The 12,837-nt window shown below is 32.2% G+C and overlaps 1 protein-coding gene and 1 non-coding gene across 2 annotated transcripts in view; one reads left to right on the forward strand and one right to left on the reverse strand.

Annotated features, from left to right (window-relative positions):
• Positions 1–12,837, reverse strand: part of LOC130979944 (methylthioribose kinase-like) — a 45,904-nt gene that overhangs the window by 9,129 nt on the left and 23,938 nt on the right. The gene's annotated exons all lie outside the window — the stretch shown is intronic.
• LOC130948042 (small nucleolar RNA R71) lies at positions 9,488–9,595 on the forward strand. Its single transcript, XR_009072907.1, has one exon. It is a non-coding gene; the product is annotated as a small nucleolar RNA R71 (small nucleolar RNA).

Consider the following 12,837-nt stretch of genomic DNA (forward strand, 5'->3'; position numbering starts at 1 on the left):
ATTAAGGTGATTACGAATTGACTTTTGACTGAAGATTAACTATGTGGCCGAGAGACGGGTAATGTGACTAGTTTTATATTTAAAATTTGTTGTGAGTTTAGAGATTTTAAAAAGAGGTAATTAGTTAGTTAAAGTAGAACCAAGAGTATTTTCAAAGGGTTTGATAAAAATATAGGTTTATTGAGTGAAGTTAATTATTTGCACTTTATTTCAGTACTCTTACGGCATTTCCATTCCCTACTGAGAACGTGTGGTTTGTTCTCACCCCAAAATCTTCTACCCTTTCAGTGTTACAGGTTCGAAGATTCAGTAAGAAGCTACAGACGATTAATAGATTTACTTGTGATTCCTGTTATTTTTATAGAGTTTCCTCGCCCTTATTGCTTTAACTTTTATTTTATACAGAGGGATAGGAGTTGTAACTGAGACTTATTTGAAATCTTTTGTATAATAATTATCATTACTAGTAATTATGTGATTATTATTACTTGTGTTCATTGAAGAATGATTTTCATTGATGAGAAATAAAAGTTTTTGGCTTTTTCTTAAAAATTGAAACTCGAAATCGAACTAAAGGCTCAGTATTAGATAATAAATACGGAAAACAGTTTAGTAATGCCCTACTTTTGGTACGGTCATGACGTGCTAAAAGTTAGGGTGTTACATTATGGTATCAAAGCAGTTCGTTCCCGTTAGAGCCTTGGGAATGGATAGACTAAGCTTTACTGCATACTCTGAGTGTCTGTCATGCAGTAGGATTTGTCCCACTGACAAGAGTTTGAGTTTCAAATGCTTGATTGTCTGTTGATTAATGCTGTTAGTCGATCGTTGCATCTCTCATGGTATTAGGTCTGGCCAACTTAATACTAATGATTCATGTATATGGAAACGGTAATGAATTATCATAGACGAAATAGAAACAATAGGTTATGCGAATTACGGGGTTTGGTTCCGTTAGAAGTTACGTTTTATGGGTTGGATTCGATTCGACGTATACTCTTTACTCGTGCTATGTGACTAGGTGTCGTCTCTTCTTTCATTGTTTTCATTGGAATTCTTTGTTCTGGATTTCCTCTTTAAAATGTGGTTTGATTACTCCTTTCAACCACACCTTATCGTTCATATGTTTCTTTGCCTGATTGTGATCCTATCTGTTCATTTGAATCTTTTTGGATATATATTCTTGCATGGCCTTTATCATTCCTCATGAATCATGTTTTTTTTAGTAGAGTTTGAACTTATTTTATTATATCAATTTTCGAGGACGAAAATTTTTATAAGTGGGGTAGAATGTAAGACCCCTAATTTTTGAAAACTAAATAATTAACTATTTATGAGCAAATATATTATATTGAGACATAGTTTTTATTATTATTATTATTATTATTATTAATATTATTATTATTAAAGTTTAAAAAAAAAAGAGAAAGAAATTTGGCCGAAGCCTTTAAGGAAGTAAAGAATGAAAATTTGAAACATGGCTCATATGCCTTATACATATATATAGTCATATTTTTTTTAACTTGGATTCATTTACTTGGCCAAAGTCATTAAGGCAAAAGAAAAGAAAGAATTGGCAACGTGGCTTGCAAAGCTTATATACATATATATTATCATGACACATAATCTTATTCATTAACCATCATCATGCCTGCTTTCATTATATTCAATATCATCACCGAAATTAAAACTGGGAAAGGGAATGAAGTGAGAGAGGCCGAGAGTGTCTCTCGAAGATCCGTGACCTTCCATGAGCTTTTGGCTCCGATTTCTTTAAATTCGTAACTCCAACAAAAAATTAATTCGATAAAAGTGTTCGTATCTTCTTTTTCTACACATTAGTGTTACTTTGATTCGGTAGAAGTTGATGGTGACGTAGCTCCTTTTTTCTTTGAGTTCGGCCAATTAGAATTTTAGAAGGCACAGACAATTTCTGACGCTTTTCTCTTCAACAGCTCGGTCAGAAAGTTTCTCTAGAGCTTTCGTTGTTTTGGTTTCGTACGAAGGTATGGGATTTATTTTTAAAAAATATTTTTAATTTAGAATTCCTAAAAAATTAATTAGATAATTGCAAATATACATATATTAATAATAGTAATGTTATTGAGTATGGATTATTGCTGTGAATATGATTGGTTTGGTTGTTATTGGTAGAATTAAGCTTGGATTGAGGTTGTGAAAATGTGATTGCTGTGGAATTGAGATTTACTTAATGATGGTGGATATTATTGCAAGCTTGTTTGAGAAATTATTGGTTATTGGATATGTTAATTTGATTGGATATTGATGTATTGAATGTTAAAGTGAACCGTTGATTACTAAACTGAAATAAAGTAGGTTGATTATGGAGAAAATGATGAAATCCAGAGGGGTGTTGAAGTCTAATTTTTAAGAAGATGTTTTGTCAAAGTTTTTGTAAAGGTATACGAAAAATAATTTTGTTTGGAAACCTGATTTAAGTATGTATTTACGTTAAGAAGCAAACTTTGTATTAAAAATCTGATTCACAGGCTTATTTCTTAAAATGATTTGGCATTGGATTTGGAATGTTTGATTTATCAAGGATGATCTTTGAGAATCGAAAATGATTTAGTTGGGACCCTGGAAGGGTGGCATAGTCCGAATTTTAGAGGAAATGCTGCCGAAATTTTTATAAAACTCTAAATCTTTATTTAAAGTGTCATTTAAAATCTAATCTGATTTAAGAATATTATTTGATTCCTACTTATTACGAAAAGAGTTTTGTTTTCAATTCGGTTTATTAAGAAAAATATAATGTTTTAGATTCATTCTTTTAAGAAGGGATTTTGCTTTAAGTTATGTTTTGAGTTCGGTATGGTCAAAAAGAAAAGAAGGAGAAGGAAAAGTAAAAGAAAGAGATAATAAAAGGGATCTCTGCCACAGGAGAGCAGAGAACAAATATTAAAGGAATATATTGATTAAAGGAATCTTTACCATAGGAGAGCAGAGAACAAAGATCAAAGGATTATATTAATTAATGAAATGACTGCCACAGGAGAGCAGATGTGACTTTGTTTGGGCCTTAGTTTCAAATGTAAAGTGGGGACGCCCACACACTGATAACTGTTTTCCAAATGTATGCTTATTGATTTGGGAAGTCACACTGTATGCGGCCTAGCCGTACGACTTAAAGTCATACCGTATGCGGCCTAGCCGTACGACTTATAAGCACACTGTATGTATCTGGAAAGCCATATCTGGGACTTGTGCCCGGGTAATGTCGGGAACGGATAGGCAACCGACACATGAGCTCATGGCCTGCGTTAGGGATAGGCATGCATCATGTTGTTTGCACATTTGCATTTGATTGCGCTTGCTTGTCTTGTTTTTTTGTGATTGTGCTGTTTGTCTTGTTGTGAATTGCTTGTACATTGAATTGAATCTCTTGCTTGTACTATTTATTTGTGAATGTATTAAGGTGATTACGAATTGATTTTTGACTGAAGATTAACTATGTGGCCGAGAGATGGGTAATGTGACTAGTTTTATATTTAAAATTTGTTGTGAGTTTAGAGATTTTAAAAAGAGGTAATTAGTTAGCTAAAGTAGAACCAAGAGTATTTTCAAAGGGTTTGATAAAAATATAGGTTTATTGAGTGAAGTTAATTATTTGCACTTTATTTGAGTACTCTTACGGCATTCCCATTCCCTACTGAGAACGTGTGGTTTGTTCTCACCCCAAAATCTTCCACCCTTTCAGTGTTACAGGTTCGAAGATTCAGTAAGAAGCTACAGATGATTAGTAGATTTACTTGTGATTCCTGTTATTTTTATAGAGTTTCCTTGCCCTTATTGCTTTAACTTTTATTTTATACAGAGGGATAGGAGTTGTAACTGAAACTTATTTGAAATCTTTTGTATAATAATTATCATTACTAGTAATTATGTGATTATTATTACTTGTGTTCGTTGAAGAATGATTTTCATTGATGAGAAACAAAAGTTTTCGGCTTTTTCCAAAAAATTGAAACTCGAAATCGAACTAAAGGCTCAGTATTAGATAATAAATACGGAAAACAGTTCAGTAATGCCCTACTTTTGGTACGGTCATGACGTGCTAAAAGTTAGGGTGTTACAGGAAGCACCGGTAAGAAGGTCTTTTTGATCATGTGGAAAAAATGGTTAAGGATCGCGTTGTTAGTTTCTAATGGTGAGGGGGCGCCAGGTCAATTTCGTAAATGGTTAGGGACTGGGGAGGGGTTTTACTCTAAAACTGAAGATAATTTAAAATGTTGAATATAAAATTATAAGAAATAAAATTTTTTTAGCTATTAAAATTATGCGAAAGAAAGAGTGATTTAAATATAATTTTTTATAAATTTATAATTGAAAAATGAATAAATTTACAAATATTTATAAATTTATATTTTTATTGTTATACATAGTAACAACGTAATGATCTTAGTATTATATCTAAATTAATTTAAATCCAATTATTCTATATATTAAAAAAATTAAATAACTTATAATTTTTTTTTTATTTTATTATTTTATACAAAACTTTTGAATGCTCGATATCTTAAATTTTTTTAAAATGATAAAATATGACTTAACAAGTAAGTATGAAAAATAAGTATTTAACTATTTATATAATAGTTATAGATCTAGATATCTAAATTAAATAAGAAAATAATTCTTTTAACAAATCTTTAACAACTCAAAAGTTAACATAATGGACATGTATGAATCAAAGTGATAAACAAAAATGAGAGCTGCGATAATGGTATGGTGATAATTGATTGCGATTGGGGTTAATACAAGAAGAAAATAAGAAAGGACAATAAAACAAGGCAACATAATAATGACCGTGAGACAATAGTAATTATACATTAAAAAAATAATAAGAGAAAATAATTGTGTATAGTATGATGAGATGATATAATCAAAATAAAAATTAATAATTTTAAAATAATACTAAAATTTAAGATAATTAAAGATGTTCAATATAAGATTAAAAAAATAATTTTTTTATCTATTAGAATTGTGTATCTTCTAAAAGAGTGTTTTGAATATGAATATAAATTTATAAATTTATAAATTTATTCCAAATTAAATAGGATTGAGAAAATAAGTAAATTTAATATATAAATAACTAATTTGTAAATAATATTAGTAAATCTTTATCTTGATTTTATTACACATAATAACAACATAATTTTTTTATTTTTTAATTTAAATTTATTTATTTTATACTTTCTATATATATTAAATAATTTAAAATATTTTATTTTTTCATAATTTATTTTTTAGTTATTGATATTAAATTTATAATTTTAAAAATAAAAATATAAAAATATTTTTTTAACTCAATAGAAAAGTGGCTGAGCCGCTAGTCTATAACAATATATAATGGCAAAACCTGTTTTGGTGTCCAAAATTGTTTTTCACTTTTATCCTTCCTAATAACCTACTCCAGTTTACGTCAGTTATTTTGCGTTACAGAACTCCCACTACCTCATCTTCATTCACGTTCTCTCTTATCTCATAAATCCACGTCACTTCTATAATGATCTCTTTCTTCTCTTATTCTCTCTCACTTCACATTATTATTACTGCATAATAGAAACATTTTCTTCGTTTATCGTCCATCTTCTCATGCATTCTTCTTATTTCATTTAAATATAACGTAAAATATAATATAATTTGTTTTTCGTCGTTAAAATAAAAGTGTAAAACTATGTTTATATGTTTGTTTTGATTAATTAGATTAATTACCGTTGACAGGATACCAATGGAAGATTCACCTAGAAGTGATCGACCGACTTGGCAAGATTATGCCAGGCGACAAAGACAAAATATGAGCGAAGAACAGAGGCAGCAACACCTTGCCAGAAGGCTTACCGAAAGAGTATTAGATGAGGAAAATAAATTGATAAATCGAGTGGTACAACTAATATGACAACACCATCAATACTCTGTGTCAGGTACTCTAAGTTATAGTTCCCATTAATAAATTTATTTTGTTAGTATATCATTTAATATGAATTTTTTTTACAATATATCTATGTTATTGTACTCTTAGTACCATTTATGTATAATTTATCTCCTGAATGTACTCTAAAATTATCAAAATACGTTATTTTTCATGCGAATAATAAATTTTTTAAATATTCAAATACTCATAATAACAATGGAGTTGGTCCAAGTAACAGTCTGAATGGTCCAAATATCGGTAAGAATCATGTATATTTATTTAATTAATAATGATAATAATCTATTTTTCTTAGGTTTTGATCCGATAAACCTTCTATAACAAGTGTAATAGCCCGTGCCATGCACGTGATAAGATTGAAATTATAATTTTAAATACTTTTGTTAAGATTAATTTGAATTATAATAATTTGATTAATAAAAATGTAACATATTATATATTATTTGTTTTTTCTTAGTCTAATATTAAATGTATTAACTCTAAAATAGTTATTAATTAGTTTTAGTAATTTATTTTTTTCAATAAATCAAACATATATACTCAATGTGACCATAAATAACCTAGTAATACTTAGACCCACCAACAAATTTTTATATATTGTTTTACTGTCAAGTAAGAACATATCAAAATCTGGTCAAAATAAATAATAAATTATTAGAGAATTCTAATGCACAAAATTCTCTAATAAATAATAAATAATTTAAACCCACTAAAAAATAACTCAACACTTTTCTTTGATACCTGCAAAACATATACCTGAAATAATATTATATCAATGTTAGTATACAGTTTTACAATCATCGACCGTATTTACTATACGTGACTCCTTCTTAAAAGTTATTCTACATACGTGTGTAATCGAAAGATAAATTACTGGACTTTATTTTATTTTTCTAAATTATTATAATTATGCATTATTCATTAAATGCTACTTGTAATATAATTATAATATTGTAATATAATTATAATAAATATATTTTTCTAAAATAAATTTAGAAGAGAGAATAGTGCTTTCATTTTGGAGGGAAAATGAATTCATAAGAAATTGACACTTCGCTTTTATTAGTTGATAATGTATTAAATATTGATTTTATATAATTATAATAAAGATATTTTCCTAAATTAGTATAATCATGCATTATTTGTTAAATATTAATTGTAATATAATTACAATAAAGATATTTTTCTAAAATAAATTTAGAAGAGAAAATAGTGATTTCATTTTAGAGGAAAAATGAATTCATGAGGAATTGACACCTCACTTTTATTAGTTGGAAGAAAAATCCAGTTTTAGTATATTTCTCATTATTATATATTTTTCTCTAATCATATATCTACTATTTTCTTTTCTTTATTTCAGCATTTTGAACCTGAATTTAACTTATCGTAATTCTCACTTCTCAGTCATTCTATTAGATGTAGTTGATAACTATTGAAATTCTTTGATTAACATAGGAGAAAAATATATTATTATATGATAGAATTAATATGAGTATATTTTCTTATTAAATACACAAAGTTAATGTAAAATAAAATTACACATAAAAAAGCAAAGAAAATAAAATTAAAATAGCAAAAATGATAAAAAGATTATTTTTATAATTTTGTTTTGTCATTTTTATGTATAGAAGATTAGATGCCAGTAAGTTTTCCTCTAGGGTGTGCTATTTTTCTTTCTGTTTTTCATTCTATTTTTGCTTTTTCAATTGATTTTGTGACTTCACATGATCATCAACCTACAGAAAACATAAAATAACAAAGAAAAATAAATAAATATAACATTGGGCTGCCTCCCAACAAGCGCTTCTTTAATGTCAGTAGCTTGACAGTGGGCTCTCATGGAGCCTCACAGATGTTCAGAGCAATGTTGGAACCTCCCAACACCAAACTTAGAGTTTGAATGTGGGGGTTCAACACCAAACTTAGAAGTTGGTTGTGGCCTCCCAACACTAAACTTAGAGTTTGACTGTGGGGCTTTGTTTGACTCTGTTTTGAGGGAAGCTCTTCAGGCTTCCTCTCCATGGTCACAGAGGGATATCCTTGAGCCTTAAACACAAGGGATTCTTCATTCACTTGAATGATCAATTCTCCTCTGTCAACATCAATCACAGCCTTTGCTGTGGCTAGGAAGGGTCTGCCAAGGATGATGGATTCATCCATGCACTTCCCAGTCTCTAGGACTATGAAATCAGCAGGGATGTAATGGTCTTCAATCTTTAACAGAACATCCTCTACAAGTCTATAAGCTTGTTTTCTTGAATTGTCTGCCATCTCTAGTGAGATTCTTGCAGCTTGAACCTCAAAGATCCCTAGCTTCTCCATTACAGAGAGAGGCATGAGGTTTATGCTTGACCCTAGGTCACACAGAGTCTTCCTAAAGGTCATGGTGCCTATGGTACAAGGTATTGAGAACTTCCCAGGGTCCTATCTCTTTTGAGGTAATTTCTGCCTAGTCAAGTCATCCAGTTCTTTGGTGAGCAAAGGGGGTTCATCCTCCCAAGTCTCATTACCAAATAACTTGTCATTTAGCTTCATGATTGCCCCAAGGTACTTGGCAACTTGCTCTTTAGTGACATCTTCGTCCTTTTCAGAGGAAGAATACTCATCAGAGCTCATGAATGGCAGAAGTAAATCCAATGGGATCTCTATGGTCTCAGTATGAGCCTCAGATTCCCATGGTTCCTCATTAGGGAACTCATTGGAGGCTAGTGGACGTCCATTGAGGTCTTCCTCAGTGGCGATCACTGCCTCTTCCTTCTCTCCAAATTTGGCCATGTTGATGGCCTTGCACTCTCCTTTTGGATTCTCTTCTGTATTGCTTGGAAGAGTACTAGGAGGGAGTTCAGTAACTTTCTTACTCAGCTGACCCACTTGTGCCTCCAAGTTTCTAATGGAGGACCTTGTTTCAGTCATGAAACTTTGAGTGGTTTTGATTAGATCAGAGACCATGGTTGCTAAGTCAGAGTGGCTCTGCTTAGAATTCTCTGTCTGTTGCTGAGAAGATGATGGAAAAGGCTTGCCATTGCTAAACCTGTTTCTTCCACCATTATTGTTGTTGAAACCTTGTTGAGGTCTCTGTTGATCCTTCCATGAGAGATTTGGATGATTTCTCCATGAAGGATTATAGGTGTTTCCATAGGGTTCTCCCATGTAATTCACCTCTTCTATTGAAGAGTTCTCAGGATCATAAGCTTCTTCTTCAGATGAAGCGTCCTTAGTACTGCATGGTGCAGCTTGCATTCCAGACAGACTTTGAGAAATTATATTGACTTGCTGAGTCAATATTTTGTTTTGAGCCAATATGGCATTCAGAGTATCAATCTCAAGAACTCCTTTCTTCTGATTCGTCCCATTGTTCACAGGATTCCTTTCAGAAGTGTACATGAATTGGTTATTTGCAACCATTTCAATGAGTTCTTGAGCTTCTGCAGGCGTCTTCTTCAGATGAAGAGATCCTCCAGCAGAGCTGTCCAATGACATCTTGGACAGTTTAGACTGACCATCATAGAAGATACCTATGATGCTCCATTCAGAAAGCATGTCAGAAGGACACTTTCTGATTAATTGTTTGTATCTTTCCCAAGCTTCATAGAAGGATTCACCTTCCTTCTGTCTGAAGGTTTGGACTTTCACTCTAAGCTTACTTAATTTTTGAGGTGGAAAGAACTATGCCAAGAAGGCATTGACTAGCTTTTCCCAAGAATTCAGGCTTTCTTTAGGTTGTGAGTCCAACCATATCCTAGCTCTATCTCTTACAGCAAAAGGGAATAGCATAAGTCTGTAGACCTCAGGGTCAACCCCATTGATCTTGACAGTGTCACAGATTTGCAAGAATTCAGCTAAAAACTAATGAGGATCTTCCAATGGAAGTCCATGGAACTTGCAATTATGTTGCATTAGAGAAACTAATTGAGGCTTAAGCTCAAAGTTGTTTGCTCCAATGGCAGGGATAGAGATGCTTCTCCCATAGAAATCGGGAGTGGGTGCAGTAAAGTCACCCAACACCTTCCTTGCATTATTGGCATTGTTGTTGTTTTCGGCTGCCATATCTTCTTCTAGTTTGAAGATTTCTGTTAGGTCCTCTACAGAGAGTTGTGCTTTAGCTTCTCTTAGCTTTCGCTTCAAGGTCCTTTCAGGTTCAGGGTCAGCCTCAACAAGAATGCTTTTGTCTTTGCTCCTGCTCATATGAAAGAGAAGAGAACAAGAAAATATGGAATCCTCTATTTCACAGTATAGAGATTCCTTGAGGTATCAGAGGAAAAAAAGAATAGAAGGAGGAGGTAGAAGAATTTGAACTTATCAAGAGAGATAGAGTTCGAATTGTGCATTGAGGAGGAGTGTTAGTCCATAAATAAAAGGATGTGAGAAGAGGGGAAGAAATTTTCGAAAATTAAAGTGAATTTTTGAAAAATGGTAATTGATTTTCGAAAACTAAGATTGGAAAAGAAATTAAGTGAAATTGAAAAAGATTTTGAAATTAGAAATAAAAAAGATATGATTGAAAACTATTTTGAAAAAGATGTGATTAAGAAGATATGATGGAAAAGTTATGGTTTTAAAAAGATATGATTGAAAAGATATGATTGAAAAACAATTTAAAAAGATTTGATTTTTAAAATTAATGACTTGGCTAACAAGAAAAGATATGATTCAAACATTAAACCTTTCTCAACAGAAAAGGCAACATACTTGAAATGTTGAATCAAATCATTAATTGTTAGCAAGTATTTTTGAAAATGGAAAGAAATTGATTTTGAAAATATATGATTGAAAAGATATGATTTGAAAAAGATTTGATTTTGAAAAATTTTGAAAACTAAAAAAAAAAAATTGGCATTAAAAACAAAATCTTCCCTCTTGTGCCATCCTAGCGTTAAACGCCCAGAATGGTATACATTCTGGCATTTAACGCCCAAAATGCTACCCTTTTGGGCGTTAAACGCCCAGCCAGGTACCCTGGCTGGCGTTTAAACGCCAGTTTTCCTTCCTCACTGGGCGTTTTGAACGCCCAGCTTTTTCTGTGTAATTTCTCTGCTGAATGTTCTGAATCTTCAATTTTCTGTATTATTGACTTGAAAAGACACAAATAAAAATATTTTTTGGATTTTTTTTAATAATGAGGATTAATCAAAATGAAACTAAGATCAAATAGACAATGCAAGCAAGACACCAAACTTAAAAGTTTGTATACTACTGACACTAACAAATTGAGAATGCATATGAGAAACAACAAAACACTCAAGACAAGAGAATTTAAAGATCAGAACAAGGAAATAATCAAGAACAACTTGAGGATCAATGAAGACATATGATTAAATTCGAAAAAAAAAATGCAAGAAGAATAGAAACATGCAATTGACACCAAACTTAAAATGAGACACTAAACTCAACAAGAAACACAAAATATTTTTGGTTTTTATGATTTTGTAATTTTTTTTGTATTTTTCGAAAATTATATGGAAAAGAAAATAAAGAGATCCAAAATTTTTAATAAGAATTCCAGGAATCATGCAATGTTTGTCTAAAGCTTTAGTTTAAAGGAATTAGACATGGCTAGCCAAGCTTCAGCAGGATATTGCATTCAAGAGCTAAATTGATAATAATCAATTAGCTTTGGTGATAATAAAAACATCACCTTGAAACTCTAGAATTCATTCTTAAAAATTCTGAAAAAAATACCTAATCTAAGCAACAAGATGAACTGTCAGTTGTCCAAACTCAAACAATCCCCGGCAACGGCGCCAAAAACTTGGTGCACGAAATTGTGATTCATTCTTTCCAACTCGAAACATTCCCCGGTAATGGCTCCAAAAACTTGGTGCTCAATATCGTGGTGTCTAAAATTCACAACTCCGCACAACTAACCAGCAAGTGCACTGGGTCGTCCAATTAATAAACCTTACGCGAGTAAGGGTCGATCCCACGAAGATTGTTGGTATGAAGCAAGCTATGGTCATCTTGTAAATCTCAGTTAGGCGGATTCAAATGATTATGGAGGATGAATAATTAAAAGATAAATAAAACATAGAATAAAGATAGAGATACTTATGCAATTCATTGGTGAGAATTTCAGATAAGCGTATGGAGATGCTTTGTCCCTTCCGTCTCTCTGCTTTCCTACTGTCTTCATCCAATCCTTCTTACTCCTTTCCATGGCAAGCTGTATGTTGGGCATCACTGTTGTCAGTGGCTACAATTCCGTCCTCTCAGTGAAAATGTTCAATGTGCTCTGTCATAGCACGGCTATTCTGCTGTCGGTTCTCGATCATGTCGGAATAGAATCCATTGATTCTTTTGCGTCTGTCACTAACGCCCCACAATCGCGAGTTTGAAGCTCGTCACAGTCATTCAATCCTTGAATCCTACTCAGAATACCACAGACAAGGTTTAGACCTTCCGAATTCTCTTGAATGCCGCCATCAATTCTAGCTTATACCACGAAGATTCCGATTAAGGGATCCAAGAGATATCCACTCAATCGAAGGTACAACAGAGGTGGTTGTCAGTCACACGTTCATAGGTGAGAATGATGATGAGTGTCACGGATCATCACATTCATCAAGTTGAGGAACAAGTGATATCTTAGAACAAGAATAAGCTGAATTGAATAGAAGAACAATAGTAATTGCATTAATACTCGAGGTACAGCAGAGATCCACACCTTAATCTATGGTGTGTAGAAACTCCACCGTTGAAAATACATAAGAACAAGGTCTAGGCATGGCCGTGAGGCCAGCCTCCAAATGTGATCTATGATAGCTGGTGCACGAAATTGCAATCACACTTTTGCAATCCCGCACAACTAACCAGCAAGTGCACTGGGTCGTCCAAGTAATACCTTTCGTGAGTAAGGGTCGATCCCACGGAGATTGTCGGCTTGAAGC

The sequence above is a fragment of the Arachis stenosperma genome, chromosome 1, assembly GCF_014773155.1.
Source record: "Arachis stenosperma cultivar V10309 chromosome 1, arast.V10309.gnm1.PFL2, whole genome shotgun sequence".
Lineage (NCBI taxonomy): Eukaryota > Viridiplantae > Streptophyta > Magnoliopsida > Fabales > Fabaceae > Arachis > Arachis stenosperma.